The 23,799-nt window shown below is 36.2% G+C and overlaps 1 pseudogene; it reads left to right on the forward strand.

Moving 5' to 3' along the window:
* Positions 1 to 1,320: 1,320 nt before the first annotated feature.
* LOC149181729 (ubiquitin-activating enzyme E1 1-like) lies at positions 1,321 to 18,292 on the forward strand (annotated as a pseudogene).
* The last annotated feature ends 5,507 nt before the right edge of the window (positions 18,293 to 23,799 follow it).

A 23,799-nucleotide genomic window follows, 5' to 3' on the forward strand; every position in this document is an offset into this window, starting at 1 on the left:
CTACTTTATGTTGGAACCTCTGGCTCGCAAGGAATAACCATGTTTTCAAAAACAAAAGGCCTAACATGGACAGGGTAATAGCCAAAACTATAGCAAATATCTCGGAGGTGGTAAGTGCAAATTTCATAGTACTCCCAGACCAGGAGAGTTGGGCACAAGAGGAAAGGGATTGGTACAGTAATTTCAATGTGAACCACGCTCTGAACCCTCCTACACAGATTAAAGCCAATCAGAATCAGGCCAATTGGAAACTCAGGGGAACTAAAGACGAAGTAAGGCAATGGATAAGCAAGCAAGACCGCCCACTTCTGTTCTTTGATGGAGCATCGAAGAACAACCCCGGAGCAGCGGGAGCAGGAGGAGTAATTAAAGATCAAGAAGGAAAACACATCTGCAGCTATGAATGGGGATTGGGAAAGACTTCGAACAACGCAGCTGAAGCTTACAGTCTCCTCCTCGGCACCACAATTCTATCCAACCTGGGACTAATGAATCCAATTATAATTGGGGACTCGGCTATCATAATCTCAGCAATGATCAATGACAAAGATTTTAACAGAGAAGGCCTCAACAACATAAGAAAGAGGATCACAGAGAACACACGAAATCTGGGGGATGTCACCTTCAGGCATGTGCTGAGGGAGCACAACGATGAAGCTGACTCCCTCGCCAACAGGGCGGTAAACCGACAGCAGGGACAAGTATGTGAAAATGAGAAAATCTATGACAAAGATATCCCATAACCAGTCAAGTAGTCATTCAGTCCATCAGCACAGTCCCTCTGAATATTGTCAAACCAGTTATCATTCTATCTGCCAATCCTTGGACGCTCATCCCATTCCTCACACACTTCCGCCCTCCCCCTCTCTTCTCGAATACAGCCACACCCGTGATCTCCCCCCTGGCCCGGTAGGCATACGTCTCATCAGGCTTCTCGGACTGAGATCTTCGTATCCGCAGCAAGATATGCAGACAGAGCCCACAGGCTCCATTATCCCGCTCCATCATTCAGTTTGGCTCCCCCCCTTCCTTTATATACCTGCTCCTCCGAGCTTTCTTCTCATTCAAACATCGCAGCCCCTGTCTCAGCCAAAAAGATTTCGAAGCTTGGAAGGTAGCGAAGCTCAGAAGTTCAGAAGTTCGAGTTCAGAAGTTCGAGTTCCTCAGTGCGCGTTCAGAAGTCCGAGTTCCCTTCGTTTCCTCAGGCCAAAGCAAGCCACCACTCAGAGTTTCGTAGCACAGTATCCCTCCTCGGCCATCCTCAGGTATAGCACAAGACATTTCTTAAAACTTTGTTTACTAATCTGCTTCTTTCAAGCTATGGCAGAAAATAGACAACAACAAGCAGCACAGGAGGGCGCAGCGCAGCAAGGAAATCCCTTGGACAGAGTGTTAGGGAATGACACTTGCACTCTGTGTAAACAGCATGTGTTCATGATAGCCCGTTTTGTCAAACACCACAAAGAGCTGAGGAGTGATTTTCAGGCAGACAGTCGTTCCAAAAGAAAGAAGCTGGTTAAGCAGAGAAAGGAAATTGAGGGACTCAAGGAGAAGTGTCAGCATCTGGAGGAGGCTATCAACCACATCAAGCAACTCACGGACAGCATGCAGGCGGAGGCATCCACCAAGGCAAGCCAAAAAGATGAACAAAGAGATGATCAGAGGGATGAAACAGTAAACCAATTCTGGTGTTAGTTATATGAATAGTAAAGTAAAGCTCATAGATGGTTTGTTTGTAAGGCAGTATAGTAGGTACCTTTTCCAGCATTTTTTTCAAGTTAATCTCACAGAAGTCACGGGCTGCGCCCCGATTTTGGACTTCACTTGTGACTGTTCTCCTTGAATCTTATGTAATAGCTCTAGCTTACACAACTTTTTTAATATATGAGTAATCGATCTTGTGAAAAAAAAAAAAAAAAAAAAATTATATTTGGACCAATATTTTAATTGTCATTTAATATAATAACATTAAATGGTTATTATTAATAATACTTATTTAATTCTCAACTATATATAAATAATAATAGTAATAATTATATTATAGTGACACAATAATAATCATATAATACTATATTATATTGTTGAGAGATATTTTGGTAAAAATCACATAAAGAAATTATAAGTAGGGATTGACTTATAGTTTTTTTTATGTGATTTTTACTGAAAAATCTCCCAACATTTATAAATTTAACATATTAAACTTTAATATTATGATAATAAATTATCTAATATTATAATATTAAATCTAATATGATAATTTTTATAATATTAAATTTAATATTCTTCATAATTTATATCAAGTATTTTTGGAACAAAATTGATGTGTGATTTTGTCCATAAAGTATTTGGTTTAAATTAATATTATTATAGTATTAAATCTAATATTATTGATATTATCAATAATATGATAAACTGAAGAGATTAATTATAAACCTAAGGGATTAATAAATGGAAGGAATTACTCATATTATAAGCCCACTGAATTACTATTAAAACCTCTAGGGATTAATATTAATAAACTCAAGAGATTATTAATATTATAAACTCAATGTATTAATTAACCCAAATAATTAATATTATAAATCCAAGGAATTAACATTATAAACCTAAATGATTAATGTTATAAATTTGATAGATTAATATAAAAAACCCAAGGGATTAATATTATAAACCAAAAAAATTATTAATCTTTGAAATTTTATTACAGTTATTTAGTTATTTTATTTTCATTATGTTTAATTATTTATATTTAATTTAGCTATATGAATCATTTTTAATTTAGTTATTTGAACCATATTTTGTGATTTGCATTTATTTAAGAATATAAAATGTAATTTATTAGAAAAAGTACCTTGAAAGATATCACTATAAATCACAAAATTTTTATATTCTCACATGATGATGATGATGTTTAATGTCCGCTAAGACCAAACATTGGTCTATCGGACCTAAAGAAACAAATTATTTATTTTGATTTAAGATTTTATTCCTATGCTCAAAAAGCTTGGAGAGAAGCCTCCTGAGCTCACTATAATTTTGACATTGTAAAAGGCTAGGAAGGTCAGTATTGTAACAAAGATTGTGAAACTGAGATCTAATGTGGTTGTATGCGAGGCACTCTAAGAGGAAGTGGTTTTCATCCTCGATGTTCCTATTCTCACATATATGGCAGATCCTTTCCATCCATGGCGTTTTAGGAACTGCCCAACGACCTGTTTCACTATGGAGCTCATGAGAATTCGTTCTAATCTTTGCTATATTAATTTTCTTCTTTGAGCTAGTTAAAATAGAGAGATACTTTTGATCTTCTAGGGTGGGGTTGATGACCTTCTTATAATAACTTAATTTTCTTTTAGCTGCTAAATCTTTCTCACACCACATTTTTTCTTTGAACTTAGAAGTAACAATATCTTTAATGTTATTTATGTTTTGCAATGCATCATTCTCGTTGATCTCCCAATAGTTTAACCAGGCCCTTGTGTCTTTATGCCACCCCCGATTGAGCCTTAGGTGGTTTTGGCTAGAATTTAAAGCTAGCTTAGGAAGTCTACGATCGTCTATGTTATTGAGTTTGTGCTTGCACAGCAGAAACCTAATCATAACTAGGCTCTCAATAGGGGAAATACTTGCTTCTATAAGGAGAATAGGATAGGGTGTATTACTTTTAATTTTCAGGTTATAAGTTATAAAACGCTTTTGGATTTGCTCAATCTTTCTCCATGATTCTCTGGAGATGTTGCAACCCCAAACCTCATAGCCATATGAAATAACAAGAGTGACTAAAGTTTCAAAGAGGAACTTATTTTTATCCCACATTACAAGGTTTGCTGTTTTACAATTATTTTCAAGACCAAAATAAGCTTTCCACCCCCCTTAATCCTTTTCTCAATGCTATGGTACCAGTTGAGCTTGTGATGAATATCAATTCCTAGGTACTTGTAAGAATACACTTCCTCCAAGTTATTATTGTCATACATAAAATTAGCGTAAGTGTCCTTCTTGGATTTGATAATCATAACTTTTGTTTTGTCAGTGTTAACAGTGATACCCATGGTAGAGCAAAAATCCTTAAGAAGCCTGAGTTGCTTATCAAGATCAGATGGGCACCTTGCCAAAAGAACAATATCATCAGCATAGATAAGAAGGATGGCGACTATCCCAGCTAAGATCGTGCCATCACATCCTGCTTCCTCTAAATAGCCTTCGAGCTTATCAATGTAAATGCCAAATAGGGTAGGGGAGAGGGGGCAACCTTGTTTAACTCCAATGTTACACTTAATATCTTTCGACCACCCCTCATTGCTCTTTAGCTTGGCAATTACATTCTCGTATAACCTTATAGCGGTAGCTCTCAACTCGAGAGGAACCTTTAGCTCTTCTAATCTATTCCAAAAGTTGTATCTAGGAACCGTATCGAAAGCCTTTCTAAAGTCCACAAAGCAACAAAATAAATTGGATTTATCATTACGACATTCCTCCGCAATGATCCTAAGCGTAATGAGATGGTCTATTGTTGAGTGATGCCTTCTAGAACCTGCTTGGCCTTTAGCCCGCTTACCTTCACTTTCAAACCATATGCTTAACTTCTTTTCCAAAATACTACCATATAACTTGGCTATACTACCATATAAACATATTAATTTATTTATATAAAATTAAACAATAAAATTATCCATAAATTTATTCTCATCTCTATCTATTCTAGTTATTTATTCTCATCACTATCTATTAGGATAGTCATTTATTTATTCTCATCACTATCTATTAGGATAGTCATTTATTCTCATCATTATCTATTCTAGTCATTTATTCGAAGAAGAAAAAACAACTCACATTTATAGGTGGAAAATACAATGGTTGAATAGGGAGTTAATCAATATTGAATATTATCCAAATGCATTAAATATCACAATAAGATAATTAGCATTTAGATATCTTATTTGAATTATTTATTTTTATAAAAGTGTAAGATGTATTTACATATATTATTTGATTAAATAATTTTTTATTAATAAATATGATTATAAATAAATTATATTGTTTTGAAAAGTGTATTTTATGTTTAATTTTTTTCTCAATATAAAGTTGATAGGTGTTTTTTTCAAATAAAATATAAAATATAAAATTTTCCAAATCATAGTTTTTTCTTATGGTTGTATTGTAGTTTATTTAAAGGATGATAATTAAAGTAGTTTAGATTCATATCAAGTGTCAAGACAGATCAAATCTTTCTCTTGACGTGCATCAAGAGGGATCTAATCTCCCACTTTAAAAGTGTTTGCACCTCAACAAATATTTGAAGATGGATCTAACCTCTTTCACTTTAAAAGTGGTTTGCACCTCAACAAATATTTATATTTGATTCCTCACTACCCTTGGTAGTTTCAAAGTTAAGATGGATTTAATAAAAAATTATATTAATTATTATAAAAACCAAAAAATAATATACATATTTCCTTACTTTTAATTAAAAGCATTATAAAATATCAATAAAATTTCAACAACTAATTTCCAAAATCATCTCCAACAACTTTTTAATTTTATAAAATTTTGAATCTTTTTTTTTTACAAAGTCGGTTACTCATATATTATAAAAGCCAGCAATACAAAATTCTAGTACAGAAGGGGAATGGCTCTGAGAGCTGAGGGTCAAAAGCGGGTTCGCAGACCCATAATCCTCAAAGCTTCTCTTAATTGAACACAAAGCTAGATACAAACGGCTATATTGCCTAACGAAAGAACCACCTATCCAACTAAATTTACAATGCATATTTTTTAAGGGAAATGCTGAGTGACTGAATCATCCGGGAGCGGCTCCTTCTTGGCGCTTGCCTTGGTTGAAGCTTCAGCCTGTTGGCTTTGGGTGAGGGAGCGAATGTGATCAATGGCCGCCTCCATGTGGCTGCATCGGTCCTTTAAAGCTTCTATCTCAGTCTTCCTTTTTTCCAGTTTCTTGCGCTTTGAGTTCCTATCGGAATGATAGTCCTCTGTCAGTTCCTTAAGCTGCTTGATCAAGCTGTTGATCATGATCGTATGGGCCTTGCACATATTACACTCCCTATTGTTGAAGATATTTCCTAAAGGATTTCTGGGCTGAGCCTGGTTGGCTGGCTGGTTTTGATGCTCCGCCATCCTAGCAAACTGGAAACTGGGATCAGATGGATAAGGCGACTCACGAGAAGCGGGGATTGGAGTTACAGAGGGAGGGAAGACGGTGTCACAAAGCTGCTGGCGCGAAAGATGAAGGATTGAAAAACTCAGGGAATTTCTGAGAGCTCTGCTGAGAACAAAAACTACACTGTTAGCTATAAGCAAAACAACAGAATGTAAACCAGAGATTACCGGGGATGAAGGGCGGAAGTCTGGGTCCTGGAGCGGGCAGAGAGCTTCCGAACGATGCTAGAGCTTGGAGAGAGCGAAGATATGGCTTCTTGCTTGATTGCGAACTGTGGAGATCTGGTGGACTAGGCTGCAATATATAGAGGGAGGGAGGGTCCTTTTGAGGTTGGTCCGATTCCGAATGAACCCGATCTTGAGAAGAGAGCAATCCGTTGTCATTATTCCTCGGCTGACCAGATGCGTACGAGAGGGATGGGCTCGGCCGCCTCCCCAGAGAATGACTGCGCTGCTAAGGAGGAGTTTCATGATGAGGATGGGATTAATGATGAGCTCTAGATCCTGGGGGCGATTCTGCTTCCCTTGGTACACAATTATGCAGTCGAGGAGATTAGGGGGAAGAGGTAAAGATTTTGTAGAGGGTTCGAAATGATGGACAGTATGCCTGAGGTGACTGTTTCCTTGGGGAAGAGCGATGGAGAGGAACTTGTTATGGAATATCCTTTTCATAGATTGTTTCATTCTCTCTTACCTGTCCTGGATTTCTTCTTGAGGCTTGATTTGCTTGTTCATCCGCCTCCTTGTTGTTACTTCTTAGTACATGTTTGAATGTAACACCTCCGAGAGCTCTGATGTTTTCCAATGACCTGCTTTTGATATTATTCAGGGCCATTTGATTGAAGTCTTTCCCTGAGTTCATGGCCGCAATAATTATTGTTGAGTCGCCCAAAATGAGGAGATTCTGGAGGCCGAGTTTCCTAGAAATGAGGGTCCCCAGAAGAAGGCTGTAAGCCTCTGCCTTGTTGTTGGTCATTTTGCATAAACCCCATTCATAGGTTACTATGATTTTCCCTTGGGGGTCCTTAATTATCCCGCCTGCTCCGGCTTGACCTGGATTATTCTTTGAAGCCCCATCAAAATGGAGGACGGGTCTTTTTTGGTTTCGAATCCACTGTCTGATTTCTTCCTCTGTCCCTCGTAGCTTCCAGTCCGAGTTGCCCTTCCCTGTGCTTATGCTTTTCCTTGGTTTTTCTTTGTACTTAAATTTGCTCATCCACTCTTTTATTCTTTCATCTTCCACCTCTGAATCCATCTGAGTTATACCATTGGCTTCAATAGTCTCGGAAATGAGAGCAGTTGCTTTTGCCAGGATGCCCGTTATGCTTGGTTTTTCATTGTTGAAAATACACTTATTCCGTGCGATCCATATCTGCCAACACAGGTTTGGAGGAATACTGTTCCAGAACCTTGTAGCTATAGTTTTGCCTTTTTTGATTTGAAGAAGGCTTTTTTCCCAGTTTTTTTGGAGAATAGTGATCTGATTGGGAAAATCGTCTGTGATTATAGGGCTGGTAAGGTGATTCCAACAAGCTCTTGCGAACGAACATTCGATAAAGAGATGGGTGGTGCTTTCCTCCGCGGCCCTGCACATGCAACAAATTGAAGGTCCATGAATACCTTTCTTTCTGAGATTCTCTGCCGTGAGGATTTTCCCATGGAGTAAGGTCCAGTTGAACAATTTAACCTTAGGGAGACATTCAGTTCTCCAAGTGACTTTGTACAGGGGCCAATTATTGACTGCCGAGGCGTTCTGAAGAGCTTTATATCCATCTTTGACCGAGTATCCTCCTCCATTGGGATCCCATACAAATTTATCATCTTTCTCTTTGTGAGTGGGAGCTGAGCCTATGAGGGAGTTCTTAAGCTCTTCCCAGAGATTAGTGAGGTCTGAGGGGAGGTTGAGAGTCCTCCAACCTGTCCAGCAGTTCTGATCCCAAAGAGAAATATCGAAAAGAGTGTTGAAGCTTGCCTCTGTCATCCACCTCTGAAAGGGTCTGAGATTAGGGATCATTTCTCTAGCATTTGTCCCCATTATTCTATCTTTCCAAATACTGATGTCTCTGCCATTGCCTGGAACCTTGGAAATATAAGATTTGAATTGAGGGAGCGATTTTTTGATGAGATTCCAGATGGGCGTACCCTGCCTGTCTATGATATTTTCTGTGATGATATTACTATTCACTCCGCTCAAATATTTCTTCTTGATTACATCCGTCCACCAAGCTCCTTTTTCATTGAGAATTCTCCAAATTGATTTGTAGCCCATCGCCATGTTTGCTAATCTTAGGATTCTGATTCCAAGCCCGCCCTTCTCCAAGGGGAGAATAACCTTTTCCCATTTTACCAAGCTAAACTTTTTAGTGTTTTGCTTTCCTCCTTGCCACTGGAAACTTCTGATTATCAGCTCCATGTGCTTGTGGACGCTGGCCGGTGCAAGAGTGATTGCAAACTGATAAATAGGAAGCGCTGCTAGGATGGACTTGATTAGGATTGTTCTGCCTGCTAAGTTGAGCCAATACACTCCCCAGTTCTGAAGTTTGCCTCTGAGTTTTTCAATTATCTTTACCCAGATCTCAGATTTAATTGAATCCTTTGCTAAAGGTAGCCCTAGATACATAAAATGAGTCCAGTTTCTTTGGGCTGGGATTTCCATGATTAAGGAGATTTGCTGGATTATATGATTGGGGACATTCCAAGTGTAGATCATGAATTTGTTGTTGTTGAGCTTGCCTCCAGAGGCTTGGAGGAAAAGGTCCAAAGCTTTCTTAAACCTCCTGGCCATGAGGCTTGAGGCACCACCTATTAGTAAGGTGTCATCTGCGAAAAGAGAGTGATTGATACCTTTGATTCCTCTGACTATTTCTACCCCTGTTATTTCTTTTTTCTTGCGCAGATTTTCCAACTTCATACTTAGAGATTCCGCCATGAGGATATAAAGGAAGGGGGAGAGCGGGCACCCTTGCCTCAGTCCTCTTGAACTTTCGAAGGCTTTGCTGGGTCTGCCATTGATGAGGGGGGCCGTCCAATTGTCTGATATGCATTCCATAACCCTGCTAATGAAGAGCTCGGATATACCAAATTTCGTAAGTACAGCCTGAAGAAAAGAGTGGTTGACCCGGTCAAAGGCATTTGCCATGTCTAGCTTGATGATCATACCCTTTTCCTTTCTAGATATGCTGCTCTGAATAGCCTCTTGGATAAGAATGACATTGTCCGTTATTTGTCTCCTGGGGACGAAGCCACCTTGATTCTCGGAAATGAGAGAAGGGAGAACTTTTTTGAGCCTGTTTGCTAAGATCTTAGTGATGATTTTGTAAGACACATTGCAGAGGGATATAGGACGGAATCTGTTGAAGGATTGAGGATTAGGATCTTTGGGTATAAGGGCCAAGTGGGAGGATTTCATACCGCTGCCCATCTTACATTTTTTGAAAAAAAATTTGGCCACTCTGATATAGTCCTTCTTTATGATGTCCCAATGGGTCTTATAAAAGTCCACCGTGAAGCCATCAGGGCCCGGAGCCTTGTCCGAGGCCATACTAAGAATTGACCGCTCTATCTCTTCCACCGTGAGCTCTTTGTCCAACTCAATGTTTTGGACTTCTGAAATTTTGTTCTCCATTATGTCAAGGAATTCCATATTGTCCCTATACTGCGGATCCGCTGTTAGAAGGTCTTGAAAATGGTGGGTCGCTGCCTCCATGATTTCCTCTTGCCCTTTTAGTTCTTTTCCTTCCACTATAATTTTTTCAATATTGTTCCCAGCTCGCCTCATTTTCAAACTATTGTGGAAAAATGAAGTGTTTCGGTCTCCCGATTTGAGCCAAAGGCATCTCGACTTTTGCCTTTGTTCCTCCTCCTCCTTTCTATTCTGCTTGTACAGCTCCTTGTGTAGTTCCATTTCTTTGAGCTGATCTTCTTCCGTGTCTTGTCTAGTTTCTTTTTCTTGGTTCCATTGTATTATTTTTTCTTGGAGGTCTATTTTGTTTTTACTCTCTTCTTTTGCCTTGTCTCTGGCCCAATGTTTGATGGCAAGTCGAAGGAGCTTTAACTTAGATTCCCAAACAAAATGCGGGGAGCTTGTCATTTTTGATGCCCACTGTTCTTTTATCAGAGATCTAAAGTCCTCATTGCTGTCCCAAGCTCTGTTGTACTTGAAAGGGAGCGGACCCATGTTTTTACCCTTGTCCAATTTCAGAGCCACAGGCTTGTGATCTGAAATGTAACCTTGGATGATTAAGCTTTTGATACTTGAGAAATTTGCTACTATTCTCTCTTGTACCAGAATGCGGTCCAGCCTCTCTTTTATATTGTTCCTACCTGTTCTCTTGTTTGACTAGGTGAAGCGCCCGTTTTGAGGTTGAATGTCCACCAGATTATGGGTTTGTATGATTTCTTCTAAGGCATCTCTTGAGGAATCTGCAAAGAAATTTCCCCCTATCTTTTCTTCTGCGTTCCTTATTAAATTCAGGTCCCCTCCCAAGAAGATATTCCTTCCTTGGGCGTCCGTTAGGTCTGAAGAGATTGAGTCCCAACAAGAAGCTTTATCTCGGAAATGAGGGGGGGCGTAAACATTATAAATGGTGTACTCTTCTGTCAAAGCTGTGTTTTGAATGTCTAATCTGATCCACCATCTGTTCTGCCTGTGGTTTGTGAGTTTCCATTTTCGTTTGTCCCAGATTGTCCCTATACCACCCGAGGCACCTATTGCACTTACTGCTATTCCTTCATAAGTTTTACTTCTTTTCAGGCTGTTTTGGAATTCCTGTTCATTGATTTTGGTCTCCTGGAGTAGGAGGATGTCTGGATGTTCTGATTTAAGAAGGTCTCGGACTGCATTTGCTTTAAGGGAGGAGCCCATCCCCCTGCAATTCCAAGAGACCAAATTCATCATTTACCTTGCTTGTTGTGGGTCCCGCCTTTCTCTTTCATTTTCTCTCCACTTCCTTTTGTCTTGTCCAGATAAGTGTCCATTGGCTGTTGAGTCCCTGTGGCCATTTCTTTAGCAGCGGTCTCATCCCTTATCTCTTTGTTGGATTTCCTGCCGACTTTTCTTGGGGGATCAATGGAGGTGTTGTTTTCCTTTGACTTGTTCCTTGTTAGGATTCTTTCAACTGTTGGGGGAGGAGAGGATGGAGGAGGTGAGGAAGGGGTTTCGATGGGAGCTCTCGGGGAAGGAGGAGGGGAAGGGGGTTCTTCCGTGGCCAGAGATTCAAAGGGGTTGGAGGATGATGGGAAGGACGGGCCAGATTGAGAGGGGGGTGTTGGATTTTTGGGAGGATTTTTAGAGAGGTTTCCTTGAGGTGGATTTGATTTTTTCTTTTTGACTGTTTCCCAAACTTCCTCTGGTGCTTCAGGATTAGTATCAGAAACATTTATCTTAGATTTGTTACATCTATTGGCAAAATGCCCATATTCGTGACATACCTTACACTTGAAGGGTAGCTGTTCGTAGTCCACTTGCTCTATGTGTGTCCATTGGTCGACTTTGAGTTTGATAGCTTCTCCTTTGGCTCCGATCTGTCAATATACTTCCCCACTGCATTTCCTATTGCCTTCACTGATTCATCTCCCCAACAGTGGAGAGGCAGGTGAGGGAGCCGAACCCACACAGGGACGGCGTTGGGAACGTCCATCTCTGGGTCAAAATCAGGGGTCCATCTATTCAAATAGAGGCCTCTTGTGTCCATAAAGTAAGGCCCATTTCTGAAGATGAGGTTACGATCCTCCGTTGATTCAAAGAGAAAGGTAAAGAACCCTCTTCCACAGAATCGTATTGCTATCTTTCCTTGAACCATCGAGTTCCAATTCCTTTCTACCCAACGCTGGACCGTGCGTGGAGAGGGCCATAATCCCGTAAACTGGCCTACCAGACCTCTGTCAGCTAATGCCACTGCAGCTCTCCTCGGAAGGGCGGGAGGGAGCGAGACTTCCGGGATTTCATCCAGCTTTTTGATGAATCTTGAAGCTGAGGGTCTGATCCTTTCAAAAGAGTTCTCTGGAATAAGCGAGGCAAAGGACTTTTCCAGATCTTCTTGATCCTGATAGGGTGGATCCGAGGCGGACATGATTGGAGCACCTCTGGGACTCCAGCAGAGGTGGGAAGCAGCCTAGCAGCAGCGCTGCCAGGCGCAGAAGCTCAGAGGGAGCAGGTCCAAAGGGCAGCGAGGCAGGGTCCTGAGAGAGAAATAGCTGGGAGGGCGGGAGGCCCCGGTAAGTGGAAGGGCAGGAGGCCCCGAAAAGAGAGGGCAGGAGGCCCTGGAAGCAGGAGGAAGGCGAAGCCTAGCAGCGAAGCTGCCAGGCGCAGGCTCGCAGGGATCGATCAGGGAGCGGCCATGAGCGGGAGGAGCTCCAAACGCGCGCACCCCGACCTTGTTAAAATTTTGAAATTTAAATAACAATAAAAGAAGTTAAATTAAATTAAATTAAATTCTTTTATATTTCTTTCCATTAATTTTTATTTAAATTTATAAATATATTTAAATTTAAAATATTTTGATTAAAATTTACAAAGTCATAAATTAATTTATATTAATAAATATTTTCATTTAAAAAATAAAACTAACTTAGATTCATTTTAAATCTCAATGTATCAAGGGGATCAAATCTTCTGAGATACAAACCTCTTTTAGAGTGAAAATATATTTGATACCCCTATGAGCTTAAATTTGGATTTTTGATATTACAATCTAATATGAAAAAGAGATGATAGCTCAACCATAAATAAACTCAATAAAATTATACGTTGTATTTAATTAATATTGATAATAACCCATATAGATCCATCATAACAACCAATATAGATCTATCTTAATGGGTGATCAAATCTCTTGACATATGATTAAAATAAATTTATTCTAATTTTATTTATTAATCCATAATATAAATATAATATTTTAATTAATTTTTAATTAAAAAATTCAAGGTTATATGGTGTCTTGGTTATTTTCTTCTTTTGAAATTTACACTATGTGATAGTTAATATAATGAATTAAATAGTAATTAAAATTAATTTTATATTTATGATGATGATTAATTTCCACTAGAACTAATGTGGTTTATTAGACTTTAAAATAATAAGAAAATAATTACAACTTTTTAATATTTTATTTTTATGATAAGAAAAAGAGAACTTAACGAGCGAAGAAAGTTATAACAAATGTTTTGAAAATAAAAATAAATTTGAAATATTTTAGTTATTTAAAAACATAATAAAAAATAATAAAATAATTTATTATTATTTATTAATTTTAAAAATATATATAATATTTAATTAATCCATCTAAATATTAAAAATTATATAATTAATTGTGATGAAATGAAAAAATAATAATATTAAATTTTTTAATTACAATAAAATAATTGTGAAATTATTTTCTAAATTATAATATAATTATAAAATTAACATATATTTATTTGTAAGATATTTTTTTAATGATTAAGGCATGTTGAGATATATTCAATATTGGATAACCGTAAGGAACTTTTTAATGACATTTCAATAATTAATTGGGATTTCCAAAGAAAATTTCATACTTAATAATGGTTAAAATTTGTGTTTTTTAATTATAATACAATTATTTTATAATTGGGAAAAGATTTTTTAATTATTTTCTAAATTATAATATAATTATAAAAATATAATTATAAAATTAACATATATTTAGCTGTAAGATATTTTTTTATATGATTAAGACATGTTTGAATGACCGTAAGGAAATTTTTAATGGCATTTCAACACTTAATTGTGATTTTAAAATAAAATTTTATATCAAGTAATTGTTAAAATTTAATTTTTAATTATAATACCATTATTTTATAATTGTGAAAAGATGGTTTTAGATTCTTTTTATTAAAATATAATTAAAATTGATTTATTTTTTTATTTGACTTTATTTTGTGGGAGATAATATGTATTTATAAATAAAAAATAATGTAAATATAAATAAATAAAATATATTGTAAGAGTGATTTATAAATTGCAAGGGGATAAAAAATATATAAATATAAACAAATAAGATATATTGTATTATGATTTATAAATTGCAATGGATATTTTATTGGAATTGTTTCTCACAATAAATATCACTAATAATTGCATGAGATATTGCAAAGGAAACGTCATAAGGCATAAATTGGAGAAGAATTGTGACATATAAAAATCCATTATGCAGGTGCATACTTTGTCATTAATTTGTCCTCTTGGATCTGACGACCCAGATCACTGCATATTTTGGGAGCTATGGAGGTGATATCAACCTCTTTCCCATTTGCAAACTGCTAGACCATTGGATCTACCTCCCTTCATCAGATGATTGGCTGATTGATAAGCCATAACACTCAAATGCTGAAGACAGAAACTTGCAAACATAAAATGCACAAGAATATTGATTCCTAAAACATTTGTATCTTATGTTTATGAGCAAATGCCTTTTATAATATTTTACTTAAGATGAGATCTCATTAGTTTTGACAAAGTCATCTTTAACTAAGAAATAATATAAATCGAAAATGCATAGTGCTCAATATTAACCATGCCTTTATTATCCTACAACTAACTATTAAGACTAGCTATAAATGATTTCCAGATGTGGCACATCAGTTCTTCATTGTTTTAGCAAAAATGACCCCACCTTCTCAACAAGGGGTGGGAAGCTATGTTCAAAAGAAACCTCGGACAACCGTTTGTCCTAAGAAGGAAGTTGGCTTTGGTGCCCAACAAGATACATCATAGTCTGGTGCTACAGGTCTAGTAGTGTGTCTTCCTCTAACAACTGCTGAAAATCCATAATTTTATCAGGTGGGTGGGAAATGTAAACTTCCTCTTCTAGAATAGGAGGTTCATAGGGCTTGAGATGATTAACATTAACCACATTGTGGAGGAAAAGCTGGCAAGGAAAATCTAAATGACATGCATTCACACCAACCTGCTTCAAAATAGTACAAGGACTATAGTAGATGGGCTTGAGTTTATGATGTCACTTCCCCTTAAAACACAATTTATCTAGATAAAATTAGACTCAGTCACCTATGTAAAATTGTACAGACAATTGATGTCTATTATGGATTTATTTGTAGCAAGGCGAGGGAGTGTGAAGAGCATCAGATACTTGGGAATGGATGCGATCCAATTTCTAAACAAAGGAGGATGATACTTGGGAATGGATGCGATCCAATTTCTAAACAAAGGAGGATGCCTTGTGCTGCTTCTTGCGTTGGTGATGGGAGACAACTAGAGGAAGAGAGTTGGGAAGCTTGTATGGGGCCAACCACTGGTAACCATAACAACCTGATTATAACTGTGTTGTAGGACATGCAAATAAGAATTGCATTGTTTATTTTTGGTGTAGTGAACACGAAGGGCTTGTAACAGGCTGCAATTTATTACTTAGGTCTGAACATTTGGTTTTTGTCCTGGAGTGATTTATAGCAAGCCTAGGGGGTGTGAAGATCATCAAATACTTGGGAATGGATGCAAGCCAATTTCTAAACAAAGAAGGATGCCTTATGCTGCTTCTTGTGTTGGTGATGGGAGACAACTGGGGGAAGAGAGATGGGTAGCATGTAAGGGCCAACCACTGGTAACCATAACAACCTGATTATAAATGTGCTTTATGACATGGAAAGAAGAATCCCATTGTTTATTTTTGGTGTAGAAACACATAAGGCTTGTACCAAACTGCAATTTATTACTTTGGTCTACCCATTTATTCATTTGCAAATGAAAGGCAGTAGAGAAATGAAGCTGACAACCCAATAACTGTTGAAATATCTTCCAAAAGGTGTTGTGGAAAATAATCATGTGAGAGTAAACCTTTGCATATAAGTCTTCAGGGAAGGATTTCACTGTTGATATTGTTTTACATGCCTGATTGTCCCAATTCTCTCTTTCCTCCATTGTTTCTTGAAGAGAGTGAATGGACCAGCTTCAATTACTACTAGTAGTCTTCTGCTAGTTTGTTGTTTATGTATTGTTATCAGAAATCATATAAATTATATTTTTCCTTACATCAATTTTTTTTGTAAATGTATTCAAACATTTTGCAAGTGGTTCCCATCAAGTGTTGAATCCCATGGCAACTATGTTTGGTGGAATCATTGGGTAGGAGGTTGTGAAATCCTGTTATGGAAAGTTTCATCCACTTTTGCAAGTTTTATTTCTTTGGCACCCTACTTACTCTTTTTATGTATTTCTCTTAAATATAAAAGGAAGTGTACCCTTTTATATAGGCAAGGAAGGGCAAGGTAGAAGAGAATTCAATTATTTATCGTCTAATATCGATTTCTATATTCCTACTTGTGCAGTTCTTCTATTTCGATTCATTGGAATCTCTTCATGTAGAACCCCTTGGGACAAAGGATGTGAGACCTTTGAATAGTCATTATGATGCTCAAATTTCTGTATTTGGAAAAAAGGTGCATAAAAAGTTGGAAGATGCAAAATTATTTGTTGTGGGGGATGGTTCTTTGGGATGTGAGCTTCTAAACAACTTAGCCTCATGGGATCTAGGGAAAGAAAACTATAACAGATGATAACGTTATTGAGAAGAGAAATATTAGTAGACAATTCCTCTTTCAGGATTGGAATATTGGGCAGGCAATGTCAAGAGTGGCAACATCAACAACCAATGCAATCAACCCACATTTGCAGGTTCAAGCAATGGAGAATCGTGTGAGCCCAGATACTAAAAATGTCTTTGGCGATTCCTTCTAGAATGGTGAGGTTGATGTTGTTTTGAATACTCTGGACAATGTCATTGCCATGCTATATGTAGATTCAAGGTGTGTTTACTTCTAGAAGCCATTTCTAGTTTGGAACATTGGGAACCAAGTGTAACACCCAAATGGTTATCCCTCACTTGACTGAGAACTATGGAGCATCACGAGATCCCCCTAAAAAGTAGGAACCCATGTGCACACTTCATTCATTTCCACGTAATATTCACCACTGTCTCACATGGGAAAGGTTCGAATTTGAAGATCTCTTAGACAAAACTCTAACTAAGGCAAATGCTTTTCTTTTAAAATTAGAAGAATACATAGCAGAAATCAAGTTTGTAGGGGATACTAAGGCCCAATAACTTCTAGAGTCTAATGTCGATTGTTTGGTTTCACACAAATGTCTAACATTTAAAGATTGTGTCTCTTGGGCTAGAATCAAGTAAGTAATTAAATCCCCTTCCTTTTTCCCTTCCCTTCCCTTTCCATGATTATATACTTTTCATTTCCATCTTTCATTGCAACAAATCTTAGCACAATTTACTATTTACAAAAAGATCAAATTTCAGTAAACTAGATTTGCAAATCACTGACTCATTTGAGGATTCATGTTTGAGGATTTATTTTCAAATCGTGTGAAGCAACTTACTTTCAACTTCCGTGAGGATGAAACTACAAGAGAAGGTGCACCATTCTAGTCTTCTCCCAAGCGTTTCCCAAAGCCCCTCCACTTTTCTTCCCATGATCCCAGTCACATGTCCCTGATTCTTATAGCCTCCATTTTAAAAGCTAATACATATGGAATTCTCATTCCCGATTGGACTTCAAATCCAAATTCAAGCATATTGGCGCATGTGGTTGATAAAGTGCATATTCCAGTTTTCGAGCCAAAAGAAGGGGTGAAGATTGTCACAAATGAGAAAGCTACATATGTGAACCCTTCTTCTACATTGTATGATGATGATGATGATGATGTTGAACTGATTGACAAATTAATCACCACACTGCAACATGGTGTTCAAAATCTACCTTCAGGATTTCACATGAATCCTATTAAGTTTGAAAAGGTATTCTCTAACTTTCCTCATTAATGATCCCTATTATCCTCTACTAATTACATAACTTCTCCTCCCTTAAATAAAATATTTCAATTCAACACTATCCATTGGAAGAAAACTTAGTCTAAAATGTTGGTTGTTGCTTCATTATAATGCAGGATGATGATACAAATTATCACATGGATCTTATCACTGGACTTGCTAATATGCGAGCAAGGAACTATAGCATACCTGAGGTGGATAAGCTCAAGGCCATACTTCTTACTACCTTAAGTGTCATACTTCTTATGAGCACAATGTATGAGATAATAAAACCAAAACATCATATGACCAAATAGTATTATCATTAAATATTACATAATCTACATTAGATGAAAACGATATTATTATGATGTTATCTAATTATTAGATGTTTTGAAATATTATTACCATATCAAATAAATAATATCATTAATAAGCCTTGATGGATAGCTCAATTGGTCGAGTCCCTGTCATTAAAACACCTTTTCTATTGAGAGGTCACAGGTTCAATTCTCTTGACACCTTCTAGGTTAGGCTGTAGATTTTCCTGTAGATTCACAACTCATGTAATGTACTAAAACAAAAGACAAAAATCTACTCTACTCTTTAAACATCGGAAACCAATGATCAATGAAAACAATAATTGACAAGAGGAAGATAATCAAAGACACAACACAATTGTTTCTATGGGGAAAGTCACTGCTCAAAACCCCGACTATCTATTACATTAATCAGAAATCCGAGTGATAATACAAAGCTTGTTCTCACAAGAACAATTCTTGCACAAGTATGATCAACTCTTTGCCTCACAAACCCACACTGACCAACACTTAGCCAATTTCTGCTGCCTGCCAAGCTCCTATTTCCTTGTGCAATTCTTGTGAGGATCAACCCATTTTTAATTGGGAAATTCTTCCTCCATAACTACGCAATTCAAAATTAGGTACTTCTTTGATTGCATGCATACCTGTACAACTCAGATCATTCTACAACTGATAGAACACTGTCCCTGCACTCTAGTCTCAACTGGGTCTTTCTACCAACTAACATGCATGAGTTTCTCAAGAGGGAATCTTCAGTCAGCTGGAAAAGCATTGAGGATGCACCAGTGCACCAAATCATTATGAGACCTCTACTAGTTCCTCCAACAGTTAGAACTAGTTTAACTGACCATAACTTAGTCGAATTGAGTTATCTAATTACAACTCAGATAAACTCAATCTGGACCCCTACAACTTAGAGAGAACATATGCATGACTACATAAAGAATTTCAACTCGAAATTCCTAAGCTAATTAAGTTAATTAAACATAATTAACTATTTACAAGTTGCTATGAGAATAGAATTCAATTTTATTTCACAGTTTAATTCAAGGGCAGATTAAACTGGAATTTCTTGTTGCCATTTGTCAACATAGGCTCTGTGGTTGAGCTAATAGGAACTGATCCCTTTGGGTGGATTTTCCTGGTACAAATATTTTGTGGACATAGTGGGTCACCGATTTCAAGTCTGTAAACCACATAAAAAAACATAAAAATAATAATATAATAATAATGTATTCAAACATATAAACATAAGTTTAACCACATAGAAAAAAGAAAAAAAAAAGAGTAATATAATCAATAGTGTATTCAATCATATAAACATAAGTTTTCAATGTTAAAAAAATTCAAATATATTAAAAATAATAAAAATAGTATATAAAAATAAAAATAACATAAAAACAACGATATTAAAGTATGAGGGTGATGCCTATGAAACAATGCTACTTAGGTATAAAGTAATTCTATGCCCGAGTTTCATTTTGGAAGCATAAAAACATATGAAAGGAGTGATTTTCGACATGCTAAGAAGATGATATACTAATTAATTGTGCATTACTAATAAAGTAATTCTAAGCCCGAGATTCATTTTGGAAGCGTAAAAACATACGAAAGGAGTGATTTTCGACATGCTAAGAAGATGATATACTAATTAATTTTGCATGTAGTAATGCTTTGAGAAGAATAATATTATACATATGATCTTATATATAGTTTTAATTTGATGAATTTTTAAGTTCTAAGTTATCTTCAGTAATGAGTAATTTTTTTATTTTTTTATATATGTTTATTATTTTTAATATAGTTTGTTATTTAATGATTTTTAAGTAATATTTAATAGTTCCCCGATGGGGTGGTATTAAGGTTAATAGGTTGAGTTAGGCAACATGATTAACATGTCGATCATAGAAATGGCACACAGGTTGGCGGACCTAGGATCAAGAGCTATGCTCTCCACCTGTCACTACTTGGTCTTTGCGTAGTGCCTTCATTTTACATAAGCCTCAGTTCACCTATCAGTCCTGTCGGCTTAAGTGCACGCAGGTGGTTGCATATGGATTTGAGTAAGGAATTCCTTTAGACACCAAGTTTCATCCCTTAGCAACTACAATGGGTAGGCTCTCTCATGGCAAATTGGTCATGGGCGCAGGATATCTTGACATACAGGTTGCAGAGCTCATTCATGAGCGTATGATTTTTGGGTTTATTAGGCTTGTTAAAGAGTGTGCCTTGTCGTACACCTGTCTCGCCACGGATTTTGCACAATATGGTTATTTCACTCAACAACTTCGTCCTCTCACATCCATGCCCCATTATTTATCTATGGGTAATCTCTCAGGGTTGCGACATTTTTGTGTTTTTGGTTCTGTTGATGAAGGGTTCCAATCACCGCGTTGCTACTAGATGAGTAGGGTAGTCCCTTCTCGTCATGCGAGAGGTTTATTTTCTTGTCATTCTCCCTCATATTCTTGTTGTTATTCATCGGCTAATCACTCAGTGGTCTGGCACCTTCTTTGTAGCTTTGTGAGTTTATGTAGGGGTCAATATTTTTAGTGCCTTTTCTCCATAATTCAGGGTTCGGTCCTTCTTTTGAATTGGTGGTTGTGTTTCCCACCTTATCGCCTCAAGTCTCTGATTCTACCGAAATTTCTTTAAATTTTCAATGTTGGTATGTGGAGTTTGGTACCCTGGTATGTTTTCCATTTTGTTTTGATATTGGCTATTTTTCATTTAATTCTACAATAACCCTAAAGTCTTTGGCCTCACTTTCTCTCTATCCCTCGAAAATTCTAGTTTTATGGGAGTTAGGGCCAACCTTTGTTTTCAAGTTTCGTGGCTTTTTTTTCCCCTGCCACATAGTTCGCTCTTCCTTTTTCCCATTGTGGATGATGTTTTCCTTGCTCAAAGTTCCTACTCACCCTTGACATTGTGTGTCCCTATCCATCTGCTATCGACCATTGTCTTTTTCTTCCACTTCCCTAGTTTATATGTAACCATGGCCCCTCGGCAGAGATTGCCTAGCCGTTGTGGTGGTGCACCAAGTTCATCTTCTTCTCGTCATCAATGCTTGTTTGGATGGGATTCAGTGGCCAACCACTTTGACTCAGTTCCTCCTGAAGTGAGGAAGGAAATTCTTCACCTAGAGGCAAAGGAGTTTGGGGACCGTATTTATTTTTCTGATTCTGAGATTGGAGGAAACAACCTCAAGTGGGTTCTTGATCCAGGGAAATTCTGGAAGTGAAGGCTTCACTTCATTCTATTTCTTTGCATCGTCAGTTGGAAACACTGCTAAGTATGGTCATTCGTGACAAGCAGGTCGACAATTACAAACTATTTGCAGGTAAGGAGGAAATTAAAAGAGAATTCTATGGGATATTCACTACAATTTGGATGACATCGTGGCGAGGCTAACTAGGGTGGAGTGGTTTGTGGTATCTGACTTAGATACTGACTCGAAAGAGCAACATGAGATTCCCACAATTATTAATTCTCCTACTGGGATATCTCCTCAGGCAAACTCCTCTCCCTCTCTCGAGTCATCATTTCAGACTACCAATCCACCAAGGGTATCACACTTGTCTCTATAGCTGCTTATCATCTGTTTTTGTACTATGTTTTTACAATGGGTTGACGATATGCTATTGTGGAACACATTTTTTTTCCTTTTGTCTGGGTCTGTTTAGAGTAGAACAAAGGAAACTTGATTGTAAACATTTTGATGTAGTTACCATGTTTTGCATAGCTCCATCATATCAATGTTCTTTTCCTTATGCTGTAAAAGCCTCAAGGTAGTCTCAACATGGTATTTTTGGACCTCTGGTAGTAATGGTGTTTATGTGGTCACCCTTGGTTGAAGAAATGGCCTCCAATGGTGTTTTTTTTTTTCATGTATGAAGAGCTATCATTTTAATATCTTTTATCATTAATGGAAATCTATTGATACAATATTAAGTAGTTATTTCTATTTATGTTTTAAAAAGTAATATTATGAATAATATTTTTTTGAGATTACAATTATAATTTATAATTATGGTTTTAAAATTTTTAATTAAAATTTTAAAATTAATTTTGAAAACAAAAGTGGCATTATTATTAGTTTTTATTTTTTAGTTAAAATTACAATTTGTCTTATAATATACCTTGAATTATTAAGTATCATTGCAACAAAAATATTCAAATCAATCTCCAAAATAAAAAAGAGGTGCTACTAGTAGTAACTCCTTTTTTAAGGTTAAAATTACAACTTTCTTGAAAATGTATACTTGCCAATAAATTGTTACAGTCAAATTCTTAAAGTTAACTCTCTTGGAGATTACAATTACAATTAATAATTATAGTTCTCACAATTTTGTAAAATTGTTAATTAAAATTTTAAAATTAATTTTAAAGAAAAAAGTGGTGTTATTATTAAAGTTTTTTTTAGTTAAAATTATCATTTGTCCGATAATATGTCTTGAATCATTAGTATCATTGTAACAAAAATATTCCAATCGGCCTCTAAATTAAAAGAGGTGTTATCATTAGTAACTCCTCCTTTTATGGTTAAAATTACAACTTTCTTGAAACCATGGACTTGACAATGAATAATGTTACAATCAAATTCTTAAAACTCTCTCTCTCTCTCTCTCTCTCTCTCTCTCTATATATATATATATATATATAAAATAAAAAACAAATTTATAAAATAAAAGATAAAATATAATAATAGTAATAATAATAATAAAAAAAACAGTCCTTGAAGGTAACTTACTTTGAAAAACATGTAAATGTGTTATATAAATTATTGTAAGATCTTTGGTTCGTTCCTCCAATTAACTCCTGTCCACGTTAGGGGTAAACATGTACCCAGTTATTGATTTCTCTAGATACCAAAAAACAAGACAAACATTATAACCTGTCTTATTTTCAAATTTAAAATTATAACATTTTTGAAACCGTGAACTAAAACGTTATAGCATTATAACATATGTTATTTAGATTTAAAATTATAACATTTTTGAAACTATGACCTAAAACATCATTACTATTTTAAACAAAATTGAAATAAAGAAAAAAAAGCTAAAAAGATGGGAAAAAGAATAAAACACACCTTTTAAATTTAAAATTAAGAGAAAAACAAAATTAAAATAAAATATCTTACATCCTCCATAAAAAAATAATTAAAAGATAAACTTCTTAAAAAAACACAATTTTTAATTTTAAAAAATGTAGAATTTTTTTTGTGAAGTGAATTTGTATTATCCTAAAAAATTGGTAATTACATCAAAAAATGTCATTGATTGATTAGTACCTCACTAGGGAGACCTTACCAAAAAAAAAAAAAAAAAAACAATGAAGAGAGGACAAAGATAACTAGAAGAAAAAGGAGGCAAGACAATCTAGAAGGTTACCATGGACCTTTCTTGGGGTACAAAAGCAAGATAGACTATTGTCCAAAAACACATAGAACAAGGTCATCAGAAAACTATCTAGAGGGGTCGAAATCCGATGTGGAAAATTGC

Source organism: Pinus tabuliformis, chromosome 3_2 (assembly GCF_031772625.1).
Source record: "Pinus tabuliformis cultivar Carrire ecotype Pingquan chromosome 3_2, CPIR1, whole genome shotgun sequence".
NCBI classification, from domain to species: domain Eukaryota; kingdom Viridiplantae; phylum Streptophyta; class Pinopsida; order Pinales; family Pinaceae; genus Pinus; species Pinus tabuliformis.